Source organism: Bombus vancouverensis, chromosome 10, assembly GCF_051014615.1.
Source record: "Bombus vancouverensis nearcticus chromosome 10, iyBomVanc1_principal, whole genome shotgun sequence".
Classification (NCBI taxonomy): domain Eukaryota; kingdom Metazoa; phylum Arthropoda; class Insecta; order Hymenoptera; family Apidae; genus Bombus; species Bombus vancouverensis.
In genome coordinates, this window is record NC_134920.1 from 2706671 (window position 1) to 2720549 (window position 13879).

Sequence of the window (13879 nt, forward strand, 5' to 3'; positions counted from 1 at the left end):
CCATAGCGAAGTGGCTCCCAGGGATGTAATTATATTCGTCCTCGGCAGTATTAAAAGAATATATTCCTAATGAAAAACGTAGAGTCGCCAGCGTACAAAATAATTGAGCTCATTGCCGGTTGACGATGAATCTTCCTTGAATTACTTCGCGCCGATTCTTATTTTCGAATAAGAATAATAAATGTTCCAATTAATTTGCATCGATATGTATGTATATTGTACGAGTTAAGCAAATTTTTGTAGAAAGCATGTAGGAAACGTTAATTTCTCTTATACGTATAGCTGTTGCGCAAAATTATGTTTAAAAATCTCGTGATGTTTAAATGCCGATTTTGTATGATTTTATTCGGGGATTTGAGAGAATTCATAAAGCTTTTTCGTCAAATTTGTACTTTTATGCAAACTTGTACTATTAAAATTTAATATTCAGATAGTACGGTTAAAAAGATACTTTTCAGTATTCGTATTCCTTTTTCCCCCCTTTCCCTGCGCGTATTTTTCCGTTTGTACATGTAGAGATCGTTTTATCTTTGACCATACCATACGAAACTCGGTAAAATGCGAAGTTTAATATTTTATATTCGTACCAAATTTAAGGACGCGTAAAAATTTGAAGCACAAATATTATAAATATCGCAAATGAAATTATTTTGCTAGTCGTAGTGTCAAACTTTAATTAACGCTTTACTAAAAAAATATAAGGATATTACCAAAAAGAAAAAAACCTACGGGCGCTAATGTATAACACATCGGGCGAATTTTATTTCGTCGATTTAAAGCCGCGTCACGCAAATTGAAACACAGTTTTGTCAAACGCTAATTATACTTTCTAAATGTATCACTCATACGAAAAGCGAACACTGTTTCGATGGAAGCAAAAAGTGTCTTCGTGATTCATGAAATTTTACGTTTTTAATCGGAGTTCGTCGACAGCTTTCGTCGTTTACTATTTCGGCCCTCTCACGCTCGAGTTTTAAATGAAACGAAACGGTCTTCGAGGAGCCACTCGGTATTTGGATCTCGAGCATCGTGCTATGTAAGCCATCGTATCCTTCAAAGGGCCATCGTTCTGGCCCCAAACACGAAGGGTCAAAACACTTCGGTGCACTTGCCAGCGAGAAATCCATCCTTCGCGAGTATGATAAAAAGATCTCCCCACCCATCGTTTCCTTTCCCTCACCCTTCGCTTCCTGTAACCCCTTTCCCTCTCTTACTCCCCCTTTCTTTTTCTTATTCTAGAAGAATGGAAGGACTCGAAGTGGCGAGCATGTGCCACGGGATTGGCCGGGGTACTTTCTTGCTGTTCGTTCGAAAAGCGGAGTAGAAGCGAGTCGGGTCGAGTCGAATCGGGTGCGAGGGTGTACATGCGCGCGTGTACTAGCGCCGAAATATTTCTGAAAGAGCGGCGGCTGACGGGAACGAGATCCGGAAAGTCCTTGGAAAGAGTGCACCTAAGACGCGGTGTCGGGAAAAAGTGAGAACGCAAGACGGACGAGAAAAGAAAGATGCAGTAGAGAAGGAGAAAAAAAGAAAGCGAAAAGAGAGAAAAAGAAGTATCGAGAAAGAGGTACGAGGGTGAGGGTATACACCGAAGAAACGGGTGGTCGTTCGGTCGTACGTGAAGGGTCGGCGTTAGGCAGTTGGAACGTGGAATAGCGAGGAAAAGGATAGATGGAGAGAGAAAAAGAAATGAAGCGTGGTAGGGTGAGAGTAAGGGCAAAAGGACGACGAGGGGTATGAGGGTGAGAGAGGAGTAAGGGAGGGACAGAGAGAAAGAGAGAAAGCTGGACAAGGGGTTGGTGTGCCTAGGGTCGCGCGAGAAGAGAGCCGGGGAGTGGGGAGATTCCCTAGCAGAAACCAGTCGAGTCCCGGCCTCAGGTCGCGACGGGTGTTCAGTTTACAGGCGAGCGCCGTACCGTACGGTTGGCCTGCATGCTGTTTCGGGTTGTATATTCCTATGATAGTTATTGGAGGCGGTGAAAACTTTGCAACCTCCATAGTTCCATACGGTGAACGACAACGTGTTAATTTCGAAGGAAAGTATCGAACGATAATAACGATATTCCTTGTAGTGAATAAAACTGTCGAATCATACTGTATAAATGGCTTACACTTCGTTAATCGCGTGTGACCACATCGTACTTTCCAAATATTCCTAACCAGTAAACCTCGTCAGTAAAATAATATAACCGTGACAACATATACAAAACTATCGTGTCTGGATGTACTTACCAAGGGAGGTTTTGCTTCGAAACGTACACGCATACGCGGCATAAACAAACAAAGACCGGAGGTCTCCTTGAAACAGTAGCAGAGAACCAGTCGACGATTTCATAGTGTAAACTGCGGGACGAACGTTCGCGGTGTTCTTGTTAGTTATCGTAGCTGCCGCAGTTGTCGTTGATCGTCGCATCGGGTATAAACGGTGAAAAACTTGGACCACACTCGAAGGACTCTAAACCGTGATTCAGTGAGTGAGAGTGACGGAAGTGTGTAAACAGGGCGAAAAGTGGAAAAAGGAAGAAGTTATCTTTTTACCCTACCTTTTTTTTAACGGCCAAGATAGCTCGCTAAGATTTTTTTTGCCACTTGTACTTCTTCAGCCGAGGAGCTCACCGACTATTAAAACTGGCAGCAACTTCAAGGCACTTCATTCGCCGAGTGGTAAGTTTTATCTGTTATTATCTTTTATTCTCTATCTATTTCTTCTCTATCTGTCTTCCCTTGTTTTTTCTACGTACGATCGTGAATTAGGCATACTTGCGTCTAACTTTACTCGACTTTCCGATTGATAAGATTTGTACGCCATAGAAGGAGTTTGAGAGATTCTCACAAAGAAATCTCTTTGACGACATCGACGTTGATCGGTCGTCCACTTACGAATACGATGACCCCTCGATCTGCTCCGGAATAGAAGACGCGCGACTCGTCGAGATAGGCCCCATCCTACTTTTTCGTATTTCCTTTTATCTTGTGCACTTTACCTGATCGTCTCCTTCTCGTTCTTTGACCGTGCCACATCGTAGATAGGATCGCATGCTGCGCGATTGATGTTTACGCGCCAAAAAAAAAGATGGCTACCCCGCGGTGATCGCCAACTTCGAGTTATCGCAACAGGATCGCAGATCGAGTAGTCTCGATCGAATTTTCCCTGATGGCTGGCGATGTCGCCAGTCTTGACGGATGGAAACGTGCTTGTTCATGGATGGGGCTCGTTATCGCTTATGACGAACGTAACGTGAGTACGAATTACAATTTGTTCCGTTTTATCCGATAATAGAAAGCCGGAAGAGATCGATCTTGTCTCCTTTCGTCAACTTGTCACACAATGTTTTATCGGCCTACTCGTTCAATATTTATGTCCGTTGACGTCCTTCAATGATTCGTATACTCCTTTTCGCTAGCATAGTTATTCTTATTCTTTTACAAAATTAATACTGTATAAATATCAGACGTTGTTTAAGATCAGAGAGATTGCGTTTATTCGAACGAGATGGTGAAAGAAAGAAAAAGATACAGAAAGAATTCGTTACAAATTAGTTTTATGCTTAATCCTTACTTTTTCCGCTTCAAAATTTTCAATTGAAATACTATCCACTTTTCTTTGGTCGCCAAGAGTTTGAGCGTTCGTTACCGGGGAATTTACTATTCACTAGGCTGAATGCTTAATTTGCGTGTATGTCGCTTTTGGTTGCGTACGCAATATATCGTCAGAACCCAGTTCGACTGCAATATTCCCTGGCTTTTTGCAATTCGAATTTTCACAATCAAGCTGCTCCTAAGCAACGACTGTGTCCACGAATGTTTATCTTGATACCGTGGAAAATGCTCGAGTTTCACTTTGTGCAGCGGAGCAGAGGCAGGACGAAATTTCGGAGTAATCGAGGTTAGAAAACTTTTAAAAACACAACTATGGTTCGGCTTTTCGACAGAATTTTTGAGAACTCGGAATAGATATGATGAATTACAAACTTTTCCGTTTCTCTTATCAATTCGTTTTAAATTCTTGAAAACTGATAATGCATCGACCTATAATTTTATTCTAACGAATGTGGCGAATTACATTTGGAAGTTATATAGAATAAAGGTATAGAAATGATGCATATCATAATTACAAAGATGATAATATAATACTGTAGAATAAGATAGGATCCATAGGAAAAGAGCGATCGTTATCCAGCAACATAAATGTAAATATACTTATTAGAAGAGAATATAAAATATAAAAGAAAACAGAATATTTTGCATTTAACATTATACCGCTCGCGATGTGTCTTCCTTATGTGCCTGGATCGTCAAACGCCTATGTTTCCTCAGTTCGGCTTTGAAATTTGAAACGGACACCAAGGTCAAATAAACAGTTGCGAGACTAAAATAGTATCTTTCAGGCGATGCTGTTGACTATGCCAGTTCATCAAATAAATTATACTTTGAATTTGAAACTACAATAATATGATAAAATACAGGTATCGATTCAAACGTAAAATTACAAGTGTTTCGGAAACTACTCGGTAATATATAATCATGTATGATACTTAACAATTTTGAAGTACGTTAGAAAATCCTAATGATATTCCATAACTGAAAGAGATTTTCTAAAATTCATAATAGAGCATCGTGGACACGATTTATACATCGCTTGGTTTGTTCAAAGACGATGATGATGAATGACCTAATTTCTACAGGACCAGTTAAATAGTTCTTATGAAGAGCCCGAAGTATAATGGCTGTATCCATCGTGCAAGACAGAGAATTTAAGAGCATTGTCGTGTAGCGGAGCTGAGTCGGAAATAAGAAAAGTTTGAATGAAACTCTTTGCTCAAGGTCCACCGTTAGGTTAGGAAAAGTCCTTCTCCCGTTCGCCCGCCATATCCTGAATGTCTCTAAATCTTCGGGGGACCATCTTCGGCCGTATCTGTGCCGATGGAGGACGATGGCGATGGTGACGATAAAAAATACGACACGGAAATGATGAGAAATAAAAGCACACCGGCAGTACGTTTTTATGCTGTAATCTTGATGGTTACGTGATACATGTGGCAACGCGTATAAAAGAGAGATATATTACTTTACGAAGGAAATGAGATTTTTATTCGCCACGTCCGCGGAAAAAGAGAGAGATCGGGTTGAATTCTAATGCGTCCGAAAACATTAATTTCGAGTTTGAGGAATTACGCTTATCGCCGACGGTTCTCCGGATAGTGTATAACGCTAGTGCCCTCTAGGCTTTCGTCTTTTTTTCCACAACGTCCCATTAATTTCGAGCCAAACGATTCAAAGGAGAGGAAGTTTTTTTATTCTTTGTTCAAAGTGTGTTGCGCGCAACACCGGGTCCCCGTTGATATCAATTCTTTTTTCTTCATGCAATATGTTTCCACTCACACCTTTATCCCCGCTCCGCTTTTTCTCTCCTCCCAACGTTTTGCATCGAAAATGCTGCGAATGCAAACGTGTTGGCCAAAATTACAGGAAATCAGAGGAGTACGATGATTTTAAAGAACGAGAAATCTGACTTCGCTCGCTTAGCAGATCGAGGAACCATTTCTATTTTAACGAGTAAGAAATTGTTCACGAGCTTTTGTTATTTTTCGAAGCTAAAGATAAGTCTTAATTTAGCATAGCAAAATATTCGATCGAATTGTATTTGGATTATTGATAGTTTTTTAAACAAATATGTAAATAACTAGTTACATATTTGACAAAGGTTGTACATAATTAAAATGCATTACGACTTTGGCAAGTTCTGCAACGTGCTATTCTAACGATGACCATTAATGTATCGATAATTAAACTCTCGTAATTAATTGCTAACGATGGTAGTGTGACATTACTTGTACGATTGGCTGATGAAATTCACATGAACTACTCTACGGGTACCCTACAATTAGCCACGTTCTCTAAATAGCCGGTTCTATTACAAATGACTCGGCGTTTTTGGACCGTTGTTCTAAACGACTTCTCCGAATATTTTTGACAAATCACTTTGTGCTCGATCCTTCGCGGAGCCAGATAGTTGTATAGTTTCAAATGTCTTCCGTATCATTTGCGTCTTACATCCTGTTACGTCACGCCTAAGCCCCCTAGCAGCACAAGAAATGAGAGATCGCGAAGGAAAAGAACTACCACATCGGCCTCGTCTTCGCCTGTGCGTCGACTTCGTCTATCTCCGTGTTTTGATATAGAATACGTATACGGTTTGGTCGGTTAGTCGTGTGTAGCAGGTCGAGCAACATCGTCGTTAGCCGTCGCAACATCAGCAACAGCGGCAGCAGTTCGAAAGTTTCGGGCCAAGGCGTAAAGAAAATTTCCATAAGTTGAGGGATGGCTTCTTCGCAAAGTGAGAAAAGATTGTCGCACGAGAGGCGAAAGCGCCACGAAGACCGGAGATGGTGCAGGCGGATAGCGCCACCACTGCTATACATTATTCGCTTGTCCTGTGTCACGATCTTTACCGGCTATCTCCTTTAAGCCCCTCTACCGAAGGTCTTCGTTTGTCTGAAGTGCGAGACCGTTTGCGTTTCCATCTCTTATACTCGTTTCCTTTCTCGCATCCAACCATCCTTTCTTTCCTGCGGCCAACACAGCAGCGCGTGCTTTCTGCTCGTCGCATCTGCATAGAAATCACGCGAGAACGGCTCCCTGCGTGTTGCGTGTTATTTCTTGACTCCAGCTACTGTCAAATATAATTTTCTCTTCCCTTTTCTTCTCTATCTTTTCGTCTTTGTGTAATTCGGTAGCATCGCAAGCTTGGCAGTTTAGTTCAGAATTTTGCTTTCGCAGAATATAACTTGAATGAATGCTGATATTTTCTGCATGGTATCGCGGTCACGTTGAACTTCACGTTGTTTGGAAGAATTCAAATGGAGAACTGATTTAATTTCTACTTACTTCGCACCGATTATTTGTCATTTGTCTTTTCATCGTTTGCAACGATTACCTCCTTCGCTATAGTCGGACTATATCGCGATCTTCATTTCCTTCGGTAGTTATCGCGATCCTGCGTATTCAACAGCGACTCGATAATGACGTTAAACACGTACCATGTGGGCCTCGAAGGAGTTGAATCGTTAGGTCGCCGTCTAAATCGTAGAAACAGATAAGGCGACGTTAAAGGTCGATATCGGTTGTGCAGAACCGCTCCTCTCCCTCGCACTCTCTCACTCTCTCTCTTTCTCCCCCTCTATCACCCTACGAACGGTTGGCTCACGCGAATTCTCGTTTTGCGAGCCGCGCGATACGATCTCGTATATTTCCCGCGTAGATTTCGCGCCTCGTATTGATCTGACTTATTTTATGCGGCTAATAAATTAAGAGTCCGGTATTAATGCACGAAACGGGCGTTGCGTTTCTCTCCTTTTCTAGCACTGAATTACAAGTTCCTGTATGGATAACTTTCCTTTCTGTTAAATATTAACCGTTCACTCCCCTTCACTTTGAAATTTCACTTACATTTTGTAACAATTTCATTTATTTATAAGTGTCCATGTCGAATTAAAATTGCGAGAGAAGATCTCGTATGAGTTGATATAGTTTTCTTTGGCCAAGCTTGATCTACGAGATCCTTTTTAAATATTAAACCTTCCCAAATAATGCTTCTGTCACTCGGCAGAGCCAAGAGCCCAAGTCCTAGTTTATTGCGTTTCAATGCGGTAGGTCTCACAAGTGTGTGACAAAATGCAGAACTGCCCTCGACTTGTGCTCTCTCAAGGGCGACATAAATTTAAGGATTAATAAGATTCTGGAATAGCGTGTACTTTGACGCTTTAACGTCCGCATACTTTAATTTTAGAATCAAGCTTAACTTTATTTTTACGACGACTACTCCTGTATCAACATCTTGAGAATTTGTTTACTTTAGTCATCATAGGCATGTATGTATTTGTAGAATTAATTCAAACAATTTTTCATTAGTACAAAACTCACACTGAAAAAGAAAAAAAAAGGAAGGAGAGAAAAACAAAAGAAAAAAATAAATAAGTTATCATAGTAAAAAATGATACTTGTACAGAAGTACGAAAATTCAAACAAAAAGCATGCAGCATCGAATTCGGAGACGGAGGTGTCCTGCCGTGAGTGTAACATATGCTAATTCTATAGCGTGAGCTCTTCCCTTTTTCAAGCGGCACGAACGTCTCCTTTTCCCTCAAGAGAGCGAGCAAATCACGCATTTTATCCGTGTTTCCGTTCGTATCGTCGTTGGTACGCGTTTACAGCGTGTGCCCTCGTATTACCATACTTGGCACCATTGTTATTCCAAGCATTGGCGTGTCAGAGTATAATTGAATGTATAACTGCATGCATACCCATACCCTATATTTTCCTTTATTCGATATATATATTTAAGTTTCTTTTTCTACGTTAATGTGAATTTTCATGCTCGTTAGGTTTGCAATGGAAGTGCAAAGCAACTCGTCAGCGGTGTGATTAACGTCTCGGCTAATTCCAATTAATTTGATCTGTAGGCGTAACATTGACAGTTCGTTGCACTCTGGTAATTATCTTAATGCAAAGTAAACTTTGTTGCACTGTCTCGTTAAAGTACGCAACCGAATTACAGAGATCGTTTCGAGTCTGTTTCTTCGTTTGGAATCCGACTTGTAATCCTTTATTTATTGTGTGTGATATTACAATATTCTGTTAATGTATAAATTCTTCAATGTTGACTTGGTTTGATGTTTCTGTCTATGTCATGCGATACACGAACGTGAAATTAGCAAATAAAATTCAGAAAAATTCCCATTTTACGGGTTTCACCGAAAAAGTATCAGTGAAACAGTTGCAAACGAGGCAACACGCAGATATACGTTTATTAAAACTTCCATTCCAACTGATGTGTTCTGCCAACTCGAAAAGTGGCCAAAATAGTTAGAGGATCTCGAGTTCGAAAAATGAAGGAAATTTCAGACTCTCTGCCGTACGATTCAAAAGCATTTGATGCTACATAACATTTTTTTTTTTTGCTAACTATACCAATTCATAGAATCTTCCAATATATTAATGATTACGGCTCGACTCCTCAACTTATTTTCTTAAATTACGTTTATGATAACTATGATTTTATGATGATCTTTAAAAACGAATTTAAGACATATCATGCAAGAAATTGATATGAAACATGAAATATATGCTTGATCATCACACGAAACATTGCAACGAACTTCAAATAGGAATATCGAGGCATGTACAGTTTATTGTACGACGGTAGATGGTAGTCGAACAGAAGAAACGTTCTGGAGAGGCAGACATACGCCTACGTCGCCTTATCGCATTCCCTGTGACGCGTGTTAATTGCCTTTAAATTCCATCCAGGGTCGTAATAGGCACCGCCCTAATGATAGTCGAAAAGAATACTAATGGAGAGAAAACGAAATTCCCAGCGCAGGAGGCTGATCTGTAATTTCGTCATGGAAATGTCAAAGATACGGATGGCAGCGGAGAGTACATCGAGAGAGAGAGAGAGAGAGAGAGAGAGAGAGAGAGAGCGAGAGAGCTAACATCGAGAGAAAGGGAACAGGGTCCGAGGGAAGGGAGTAGTGGGACCAAAGGCGCACTTACAAATTACGACGATGGAGAGTCGCGAGCGGTTGCGATGGACAGAACCCGGTAATTTGGGAAGGGCGACGAGATTAAGCTGCGCCCTGAAAACCATGATTTTGTCGCAACAGAGGTATACATTATCCGCGAGAATTAGGAAGGAGGAAGGGCAAAGAGTTGAAAGACGACGAAAAGCATCGCTTTGACTTGCTAATTTCGTGTTGGTCGTATGAGTCATTCGATGTTTTCGATTTTCACACGTAATTATGGCGCACGATTTATTCACGGACGTATACCTCCGATACCATTCATTTCATATTTCCGATAGAAAAGCAACCTTGTGCACCATTCCTTGGTTTTGTTCCAATTTCTTTCAACAAACATCGGCAGTGTGCCCTCCCCTTTTCGTTAAGTCAAAAACACTGGTAAAGCTATGAGAGTTGGCTGTTCATTTTTCCGTAGAACAACGGTTCGTACTATCGAGACATCGTGTTTGCGCAGGATTGTAAATTCGCATTGTTTCGCCCTGCGCGTATCGATAAAGGAAAAATCGTGTGAACGCGTTCGAAATCGGGCGATTTCGCTGCGCGATAATTAATTGTGCCATCGTGTTGGCCGATGACAGGGACATATGAAAACTAGACGGACCCCTTTGACTTGCTAATTTGAAATTGAAATTGCGCGGCTCTGGCTGAAAAAAGAGCGTGTTAGCTTTTGTTCGGAGAAATTTCATCGATGGAAAACGTATTGTCTGGCCCGTTCCGTTACGCTTCGCCGATGTCCATCGATTCACGCTTTTGTCGCATGCCGAAACCTCACGGTATGAACTAAAATGATTAATTGAATATCGGTATATCGTGGCGCGAGGGAGCAATCGATCCCGATGTCGATGTAACACCCTCCATTTTTCGGTCGGACAAGTGGACGAAACAGAAGAGATGGGGAGAAAACAAAAAAAGAGAGAAGAAGAAAAAAAAGACACGGTCGTTGTGTCGAGCCGAGTTTTCATTCACGGAGCCATTCGTGGTTTTGCTTCTTGAATAAAGATCGATCCGTATTCTCGCAAAATAGACCGTGCGACCGTTGCAATGTCATGAAATTAAAAAGTCGATATGCACGTATTGGGGTCAACAAACCGGCTTTTCAAATTTCATTCATTTTCCCCGTGTTGGCTGCCGCGTGTTTGCGCGTGAAATGTTTATTCACGAAAAGCCCGAAAAAACCACAGCTTCAAGTTAACCTGCAACTATTGGCATTCTCACTCTGCGCGTAATATGTTTCGTTTTAAGTTTCGGAATATTCTAATAACGATTTTATTTTTTATTAAAGGAAACACAAAGCTAAGTGTTCTGGCACGTGTAAACCGTAAAGCTAACAGATCGGTCGTGTCATCTGCGTTAGATGACAAATGCTACAGCTAAGAAATGGACGAGTGGCATCATATATCACGTATATAATTATATTATACCGCTTCTGGTGTGTATTTATAGTCATCTCGCTGGTTGCTTTGCACACGGAACAACACCGAACGCTGTGTCACCCTATCTGCTCTCATCCGGCTCCGAAGTAGTATGCAGGGAGATAACAGGCGGTGGGCTGGGCCACCAAGGGGTAAAATATTAAATTGTCCGTCATTTATACCCTTCATTCGCTCGACCATCCTCAGGAAACGCAGATGCTTTTGTGAAGATAGTACTTTTTCTTTTAGTCGAACAGCGTTCCACTTTTATCGTGCTCGTCTATCGCTATGAGCTTTTGAACAATTAACCGCATTTATTCCGCCGTGATTGCTGTTTAACTTTGTCGATTTTTCACTTCTGACACATGGAATAATTTGAAAATCAAGTCTCTTTTTACAACTAGAATACGATACTTCTTCGCGCCATATTTTAAGCGTAGATATATTTCGTTTCTTATAGTATAAGTGCAAAGTTTATTTATCAATTACATACCCAATTTGCGCTATTTCTGCTTTTCTCTTTCATCTCATTATCGTTTATACCTAATTTTACTTTATACGACAAAGGCCGATTACCATTATTATTATTTTAACGATTTATGAACAATAGCAATTCATCCTTTTAATGTCATCCGAGCTTGATCGACCAATTCTCGTTGGAAGGTCGTTCTATACGAAGAGAATAAAGCCGTGCAGTTTGTTGTTCTTTGAATGAAGGCAGCCACTGTACGAGCTCGTTCATTCTCGAGAATGCATTTACGTGGTTGCAATCATGCGCCATTCTCATGAGTGCATACTAATTCGGAAATCTTCTGGTCCGTCCGAAAGAGAGAGAGAGAGAGAGAGAGAGAGTGAGAGAGTCAAGAGAGAAGCCCTTAAAGCCATCAAGAACAAGTTGTTGCACACTTCTCGACGTGACTTCGAGTTCTCTCGATGGATTCTCGAGTGCAACGGGCATTTTCTTTAGGGACTCGAGTGCTTCCCTGCTTTCGTAACTCCGAATTGTCAGGCTGCGCAGGCAAACATCGATCACCCCTGCATTTTCTTACACTCCTCGCGAAAAACTTTCGCATCCAACCCTATCGTGGCTCGTTCGGACCAGCTTAACGAGGAAACTTTAAAATAAAGTCGCGAAGGTACTGCTTCTTTGGCTTCTTTTGGCGTACTACGTAAGGAGGCGGATTATCTTATAAAGGTACCGTACCGCTATTAATCGAGTGTATTCGGAAAGAAAACACGTCTCACGTGAAAAAACATGAAGCATATTTCTTAGTCGTTAACTGACTTGATTTTTGTAAGTAGGACAAAAAAATTTCTTTTAATGTGCATATACAGGTTTGCGATGTTCACCGTAAAATTATTGTTTTAAGAGCTAATATATACATTAGAATACGAACATAATTTAGCTCTTAGGAGCGAAATCAATTGAATTTTAAAAAAATTTTCAATTTCATAATTATCGTGAGGAGAGGTAGGGTGCCAAAGAAATACTCAACGGTGTTTAACAGTATATTTATTAACAATTCTCGCTTTCGACTCTTTTCGTACAACTCTCGATTCCAACTGACGATTCTCACTTCTCGGTTACAACTCCACTGTTTTCTTGATCCGATTCATTTCTTTTTGTCGTCTCTCAATATCCCCACTACGAACATGTTCGTTAGGCGTCCACGTATGCCTTCTTCGAAATATTCGGCGGAAGGATCGTAGGGATATCGATGGTTCATTAGGCCTGTCGGCACCTACGCTTCGGTGATATACTTCGTACCGACAAAACCGTTGGAAAGTTTTGTTGCCGAGTGCCGCTACAATCGTTTAACTTTTCTAAAAACTAAACAATTAATCTCGTAGAGTTCGGCTCGAATACATGTGGGCTTCAGTATGATTTAATTATATTTACATTTCATGACTCTAGATACACATAAGTTACAGTATATGTCGAATGCTAGATAACCTAGACATCGAGGGGCAGTGACCAGTTAACCGCGGCTCGATTTCTTAACATGATTAAGAGTCGGTGCGAACTGGCAATCCGTGCGTCACGAATTGATTTTTAATTGCAATTAGCGTGTCGGTCCGGTTTAACGACGCAATTACTTTGTTATTAGTATTGTTATAAACGAATTAATAATTAAATCACAATTAGCGACGGAGCGGGCAGCGGAACGAGGCTGATCCAGATACGGATGAAAGCCGCGTCCTCGAAAACCGGCCCACTAATACACTCGTTCGTTTCGGTATTTGAGTCATTACTTTTTAATTATCTTTATCGCGTTCCCGCGTATAAATAACGTCGCTATACAAATTGAGAGGGAACGTGTACGCGCGCGCCAATTGGACACGAACAGGAAGAACAGAGAGAGAATGATCAAGGGGCAAGTAGGAGGGGAAAGGAATGGCGCGCAAGTCGAGTAAATAAATTTGTCGAACTCTCGTCGCACGGTGCTCGTTATGGAAAGCATTCGAAGTATGCAGTTCAATGAAGCAAAGGGGTGAGCCGTGAGCGGATAAACGTATAACGCTTCGCAACGATCTGTATCCGCGTGTGAACGTGCTTATAATCGCGACAGGAATGAGTGCGACGTGTTTTTTCTCTATTCCACCTGTTTCTCTTTTTCACCATCCTTTGCCCCCTTTCTCCTTTTACCTTAGTCTCTCGTTTCATGTCGGACACAAATTATCTGCTCTTAAATCGCGCGATTTTAACGAAGCCTTTGCGTTTTCTGTTTAACGATACGCGCGCGGTACCGTTCTCGACGCTGCGGAATGTTTGCATGTGTGGCGCGTTGCTATTTAATGAGTACACTTCGCGTTACATTCTGTTAATCGAAAACTTGGATTAATTATTTCACGTGCGGGGTAATACATAATTGCTGATATGGTGTC

The 13879-nt window shown here is 41.2% G+C and overlaps 1 protein-coding gene across 1 annotated transcript in view; it reads left to right on the plus strand.

Annotated features, from left to right (window-relative positions):
- The first annotated feature begins 1880 nt into the window (after nt 1–1880).
- The window catches only part of olf413 (DBH like monooxygenase olf413), a 171959-nt gene continuing 159960 nt past the window's right edge, over nt 1881–13879 (plus strand). Inside the window, exon 1 of the mRNA XM_033338806.2 lies at nt 1881–2664. The gene's annotated coding sequence lies outside the window, so the exon portion shown is untranslated. The remainder of the gene's footprint in view (nt 2665–13879) is intronic.